This window comes from Dipodomys merriami, unplaced genomic scaffold (genome assembly GCF_024711535.1).
Source record: "Dipodomys merriami isolate MVZ:Mamm:240054 unplaced genomic scaffold, mDipMer1.0.p SCAF_40, whole genome shotgun sequence".
Classification (NCBI taxonomy): Eukaryota; Metazoa; Chordata; class Mammalia; order Rodentia; family Heteromyidae; genus Dipodomys; species Dipodomys merriami.
The window spans coordinates 3900444-3907541 of record NW_027205604.1 but is presented as its reverse complement, the minus strand read 5'-3'; the positions used below and the strand labels follow the sequence as shown (position 1 = coordinate 3907541).

Sequence of the window (7098 nt, the reverse complement as noted above, 5' to 3'; positions counted from 1 at the left end):
GGCAGCGCTATAAAGCAAAATGAAGAACATATGGAACTTTCAGCTCTGTCGATAGAAGGCAGGTTTTTCAGGGGACTTCCCAAAACAAAGGGAACAAATCCAGTGAAGTCAGACACAAAGAAAACTGACAGACAGATATAAGATAGATAGATGACAGAACTGACATTATTATGAATAAGAAGACTTCATTAGCCTTTCAGAAGAAGAGGGGGCAGGGGTGAAGTGAGGACTGGGAGCTGGGAAGGGACAGGGGGTGAAGCAGGGCAGAGGGAGGAGAGGAGGGGGAGGCGAGGAAGGGGAGGAGCAGAATAGAGGGAGGAGAGGAGGGAGAAGGAAGGAGGGAGAGGCGAAGAGGGGAAGAGAGGAAGGGAAGGGAAGAGAAGGGAGAGGCGAAGGGGGGGGGGGGGAGAAGAAAGGAAGGGAAGAAGAGGGAGGCAGCCGCGAGCAGGCTGACCGCAGCCTGAGAGCTGAGCGCAGCGCCCAGCGCGCAGAGCGGAGGGCTAGTGGGAGAGCAAGCTGCCTGCCACGGCGGCCTCGCCGCCTTCCCCTGCAGGTAAGCAGCTCCGGCCAGGGAACCGGCCGCCTCGCGGCTCTGCAACTGGCGGCCAGGGCCAAGTTGAGGGAGCCTGCGAGCCACGGAGCAGGCGAGCGAGTGAGCCTGGGTACCAAGCCGCCCCCTCGCCCGCTTGGCCCCTTCGCATTCCCAGCGCTCCCCCCACCGCGCATGCGCGGCCCGACAAAGCCAGGAAACGAACTCAACTCCAATCACCTGGAGCCTAGGGAACCGCAATCAAAACTCATGGAAGCCACTGAACTTATCCATGAAGTTCACAATGAAGGAGACTTAATGACAGGCCAGTGAGAAGATGATGAAAGTAGAACACAGATGCAATCAACTCCGCCAGCCTTGTCTTCAGAAGAGGGCAAAACTGGTCGCCCAAATCTGAGATCTGGAGAGAACAGTGTGTATCTACCATCACAAGTGTCTGCGCTGCTGGAGGAGGGACAGAAAGGCCTGCTGGACAAGACCAAAACCGAAATGACAGAATGTGAAGACACAAAGTCAGGTGACAGATATTTTTTGGATGAAAATCCTTACTTTGAAAATAAAGTTATAGCCAAAGAATTTCATCCTGAGTGAGAACGGCATACATCTTCAAACTAGACTGAAATAAAATGGAAATCTGGAAAGGGTCTGACAAAAGACTCCACCAAACAAAATAAAGCCAGCAGGAAGAAGCAGCAGGAAGAACCGAGCGCTCCTTGACCTGGTTTATTGACCATTCTAATGCTGGCACAGATGAGTTGGTAGAGGTCATCAAAGATGATGTTCAGCCTGGTTCTATACTACCTGGTTACTGACACTGATGATGAGGAAAAAGGAGGAGGGGGAGAAGGGGTGGAGGGAGAGGGATTGGAAGATACTGATAGAGAAGGGGATTAGGATGGGAGGGAAGGAAAGGAAGACAATGATGGAAGGGGAGGAGGATGAAGGAGAAGATGACTAATAGAAAACATTGATGGTTTCCAAACCTCATTAAAAGCGGGGGGGGGGGGGGGGTTGGGGGGGGAGTTGTAGACTTTTCCCTCTCTGTGCTCAATCACCCTGTTCTTGAGGTCTCTTCTCAACACTGATTTGAGTGAAAATACCTTGCTCAGAATAAAATGGGAAAATAATCTCCATACCTTTCTGTTCTAAATTCATTTTTATCCCTTTCTGTCTCAACAAAAAAAGTGTATGGAATCAACACCATCACTACCACTGTACTCCGTAGGCACAAAGAAAACCCTCCAGTTACTCTGCTCTGTTGTGAGTACTAGGCCCTGTGTAGTAGTGCACAGAGTAGCTTTTTTCCTCCTTTCTCTGTATATTGGACCCAGAGATTACACTGTGTTTCTGTGTGACTATAAACTGTTAGTATTACCAATGTGTATCTTTATTTCCCTTTGTTTAATAAGAAGAAGAAAAGTGTAAAAGGGATTATAAAAAAGAAAAAACAAATTGGGATTATAAAAGGTCAGCAAAGGATGGGTTTGAGATGTTTGGGTGTGTTACGGGCATTCTGACAACATGGCTTCTACTTACAGGTGTAATTGTGATATTTAATAGACATCATTGCAGTTCTAGAGGGTCTTTTTAAGGTAAAAATCCTCTCCTATTGATTACTTGAGCTCTATCACTACAGGAGAATCAATAGACCCCCCTAGAATCTTACTCAAAATTCACATTCTCTACTGTAATTTTATTTATTTTTAAATTTTCTTTTCATTGGAAAGATGATGCTCCGTTTTAAAAGTTGAAAGTGTACATTTTGCTGGGTACAATTTTAAAAATGTTTCATTATATAAATTTCAAAAGACTGTGGTGTCTCATGTGGTGTCTCAAAGGGACTGGATGAGAGCTTTAACCTGATGAGAAGTCAACAGTCAACAGGTGGCAGGGCCTTGATGCTGAGTACTTTGCTAGCTGCAAGAACCAACATTACAACTTCCCTGTCTTTAGGTGCAGGAAGTCACTCCTGATAAGAGAGAGCAGGGCCTCTGACTACTGCAGTGCCCAAGCCTTAGGTATCCCAGCTTCCAATAATGGTACCTCTGCAGATATTTTTTTTTTTGGGGGGGGAGGGTCCGGTCGTGGGGCCTTGAACTCTGGGCATGGGGCCTGAACTCTGGGTCTGGGCGCTGTCCCTCAGCTCTTCAACTCAAGGCTAGCGCTCTACCACTTGAGCCACAGCGCCACTTCCGGCTTTTTTCTTTTTGCTTATGTGGTGCTAAAGAATTGAACCCAGGGCCTCAGGCATGCAAGGCAAGCGCTCTACCACTGAGCCACCTTCCCAGCCTTCTGCAGGGTTTTTTTTTGTTTTTTGTTTTTGTATCAGTGGTGGGGCTTGAACTCTGGGCCTGAGTGCTGTCCCTCAGCTCTTCAGCTGAAGGCCAGCGCTCTAACCACTTGAGCTACAGAGCCACTTCCGTTTTTCTTGTGGTTTATTGGAGATAAGAGTTTCATGGAGTTTCCTTCCCCAGCTGGCTTTGAAACATGATCCTCAGATTTCAGCCTCCTGAGTAGCTAGGATTACAGGTGTGAGCCACCAGCTCTCTGCTCTGCAGGGTTTTTGAACTATCACCACCCACCTCTAGGGTGACTAGAGTGGCCTCCATACCTCTGCAAGAAATCTTGAGCTTATAACCCACTTTTGCAGGCATCTTGAATAGCCAATAGTGTCAGCAGCTAGAGAAGCTCTCTGAAGCTTAAACTTCACAGGACTTTTTTGGTCACTCCTCTCCTCATAACCATCTTACATCTTACACCCAGAGTTTATGGCCAATAACTTCTTGAGCCATTATTGTTCTTCAGATACCTAGGTTAATTCGACCTACAATAGGTGCTCAAGATGTATCTCTCAAGGTACATCTTACTTTTGCTGAAAATTCAGAAGAAATGGAAGGAGACATCAGAAGATGGATGACATCCCATGCTTATTGATTGGCAGAATTATTGTCATGAAAGTGACCATACTGCCAAAAGCAATCTACAGATTCAATGCAATACTTAATAAAATCCCAATTCTTCATGGAAATAAAAACAGTCCAAAAATTCATATGGAACATTAGAGACATTCAAATAACAAAAGTAAATGGGAAATGAAAGTGTTGTTTATTTTTTCTACATATGTGAAAGTATACTATGGAAGATTGTTCAGGTAAGAACGTTAAAAAGATGAGTTAAATGTTTAGGCTTCTATTGAAAAGTGTGTGTGTGTGTGTGTGTGTGTGTGTGTGTGTGTCTATATATATATATATATATATATATATAAATACAGGACGGGATTTTTTTTTTGCATTGAGCAATTTTATTTCAGGCTTCCAGCTGCCTCTTGAGTTGTCCTGGACATTTTGATAAGGCCACTCTAATAAGCAAAGCATGAGAATGCTTGTAAATGTATACACTAAACCATATGTGTAACTGATACTTGCACCAAGGAAATTGTCCACTGAGTTATTATTCTAAAAATATAAGGGTCTGCTTCAAAAATTAGTTATATAATATCTTTCGTCTTTTATTGATGGTTTTTCAACTTCCACACAATAATTTCAGAGGTCAAATACTACTTTATGATACTTTGACTAGCTAGATTGACATACTGATACTATCATTTTTTCTTTTATGTCAGTCATGGGGCTTGAATTCTGTGCCTAAGCATTGTCTCTCAGCTCTTCAGCTCAAGGCTAGTGCTCTCCTACTTGAGCCACAGTGCCACTTCCCATAGTTCATCTTTGAAAAACACATCTTACATAGAGCCAAAGATAGTGATTTAATTCATAACTGATCACATGACTGGATATTTGAAATGATCATCTTTATTTTACACTCATTTACAGTGAAACAATGTTCCAGTTAGCTTTAAAAGGCATATTGTGCTAATTAGTAAAATATTGAAAGCAGTATTTTACTGCTAGCTTGCACAATCGCAAATGTTTAAAAAAGTAAAACATGAAAATTTTTTAAAAAAATAGCAAAAGGCGGCTGGGAAGGTGACTCAGTAGTAGAGCGCTTGTCTTGCATGCATGAGGCCCTGAGTTCGATTCCTTAGCACCACATACCCAGAAAAAAAAGCTGGAAGTGGTGCTATGGCTCAAGTGGTAGAGTGCTAGCCTTGAGCTGAAGAGCCCAGAGTTCAGGCCCATGAACGGACCCCACAAAAAAATAGCAAAAGTAAGCCTAAAATTTTAATAAGAATGCTAGACGCACCAGGAAACCACACTTCAAATTATGCTACAGAAACACAGTATATAAACAGATTGGTAGTGGCACAAAAACATACCTAAATACTAATAAACCTTAGTAAGAAGCCCAGGAACAAAACCACACAGCTACAATCACCTAATTTTCAACAAGGAAGCTAAAAACATGTAGTAGAGAGCAATAGCCTCCTCAACAAATAGTGCTAAGAAAACTGGTTATCCACTTTAAGGACACTGAAAGTTGACATCTCTCACTTTCTCCAAAAATTAATTCCACAGTCTGAAAATCTCAAAAGTATGACCTAAAACTCTCAATCTACTACAGGAGAACCTAGAGATTTCCCCAGAAGATAGAGGCACATCTAATTATTTTGTGAATAAGATTCAACTTACCCAGAAAACAAGAACAGTAACAAGTGGGATTGTGTAGGGAGCCGAGGCGAGACTCCGCCCACTCCCTTACAGCTTTGAGGTAACCACCCCAGACGGTGCTTGGCGGGACGCCTGGGCTGTGCGCGTGCACGAGCCAGGTAGAGCCCCCAGCCAATCCCATGACACCTGGTGACGGTGAAAGGCAGGCGACCAACAATAGAAAGACCCGCGTTCCGATTCTCCTATATAAGCGGCTGTGTTTCGGTGCACGCTCTCTCGCGCCCAAGCTCTCCTACAACTAAAAGGCTCTCCAATAAAGTGTGATCTGAGAAGACTCCTGGTGTGGTGGTCGTTTTTCCTCGCTGGTAGAGTAGACGGTAGCTACAACTGGTGCTGAAACCCGGGAACGAACCTGGGACGGGACCCGCGCGAGAGGCCGAACCGGAGCCAGAACTCAACACGCGGAGAGGGGACGTCAGTAAATATCCCCCGGTATGCTGTTCACTGTAGATTTAGATATTTATTGGTTGCTTGCATTGCTTCTTCCTTTGTGGCTTGTCTTTTTGATGGTGCGCACTTGCCTCGAGGAGGGAGGGTTTGATTTAATCCAGGAAGGATGCAAAGTACTAACACGGCATCAGGATAGTCTATCAGAGTCAGCATACAGTAAGGGGGAGGAAAATAGGCCTAAAAGAAAAAGGGAAAAAAGACAAAAGGATCCTAAAGAATTTAAGCAAGAGGGGCTGCAGCCCTCACAAAAGGAGAAGGGTTTCAGAGAGGAGGGGGTCTCAAGGAGACCCCCGTGCCCTTCTTTAAAAACAAACCGGTTCTCAGCCCTACATGTGGAAGGGCGGGACCAAAAATATAGTAATCTTGTGAGTGACTCAGAGGAAGAAATGTTAGAGGAGGAGGGAGAACAGCTCGATCCAGCTGATAGTGAAGAGTTAGAAGAGGCTGCGGCGAAGCACGAGGCAGACAGATATGGAGGGTGGCGCCCCCTAGGGGTGGGAGTACCGCAGCAGCCAGGAAGAGGAAACGGAGCTGGCCCTCACCCGTCGCCCCCCCCCCCCCCCCCCCCCGCCGTGCCCGCCGGCGGGGCGGAGTCACTTTATAAAAGAAAAAACCTGGTCGCGATTAGCAGCCGCTTTCCCAGTTTTTGAAAATCCAGTTACTAATGAAAGAGATTTTGAGCCGGTTTCCTACTCCCAGTTAAAAGATTTAGTTGAGGCAGTCAGGACTTATGGGGTGACGGCCAATTATACCACTGCCTTGCTTCAAAGGCTATTAATGCTATGATTCTGTGGGAGCAAAAACTGTTCAATATTTTCCTGAATTAGTGGCTAAACAGGCAATTTTGATCTGAGAAAAAAAATAAAAATAAAAAAATAAAAATAAAAAATAAAAAAGAGGCAATTTTGGGTATAAAGTATTGTTTAATGCATTTTGCAAAAATTCCAGATAAATTAATTATTCCATACACCCGTGAGCAAGTTGAAATTTTAGCAGCCACAATGGATATGTGGGCAATTCTTGTTTGCTCATTTCCAAATGTAATTGATAATCATTATCCTAAGCATCCTCTGCTTGCCATAGTTAACAAAAATTTAGTGTATTTTCCTGTTGTCACTTCAAAGGAGCCCTTGGCTGATGCTCTAACCATCTTTACGGATGGATCAAAATCTGGACAAGGTGCTTTTTTTGTTCAAGGACACAAACAGCCGGTAGTCTTTAATTTTCGGCCGAATGTCCCACAGGCTGTTGAATGTTTAATTGTGCTTGAAGTTTTTAAAAGATTTGATCAACCTTTTAACTTATTTTCTGATTCATTATATGTTGTAAATGCCGTTGCTTCTCTTGAAGTTGCTGCTTCAGTTAAGCAGGCCAGTACAATTTCTAATGTTTTGTTACAGATTCAATCCCTTATCATAAACAGAAAACATCCTTTTTATATTGGACATATTCGCGCCCACTCTATGTTGCCGG

At 44.1% G+C, this 7098-nt stretch overlaps 1 pseudogene; it reads left to right on the top strand.

The window, feature by feature from the left end:
- Positions 1-426: 426 nt before the first annotated feature.
- Positions 427-1508, top strand: LOC138806530 (protein SET-like; annotated as a pseudogene).
- The last annotated feature ends 5590 nt before the right edge of the window (positions 1509-7098 follow it).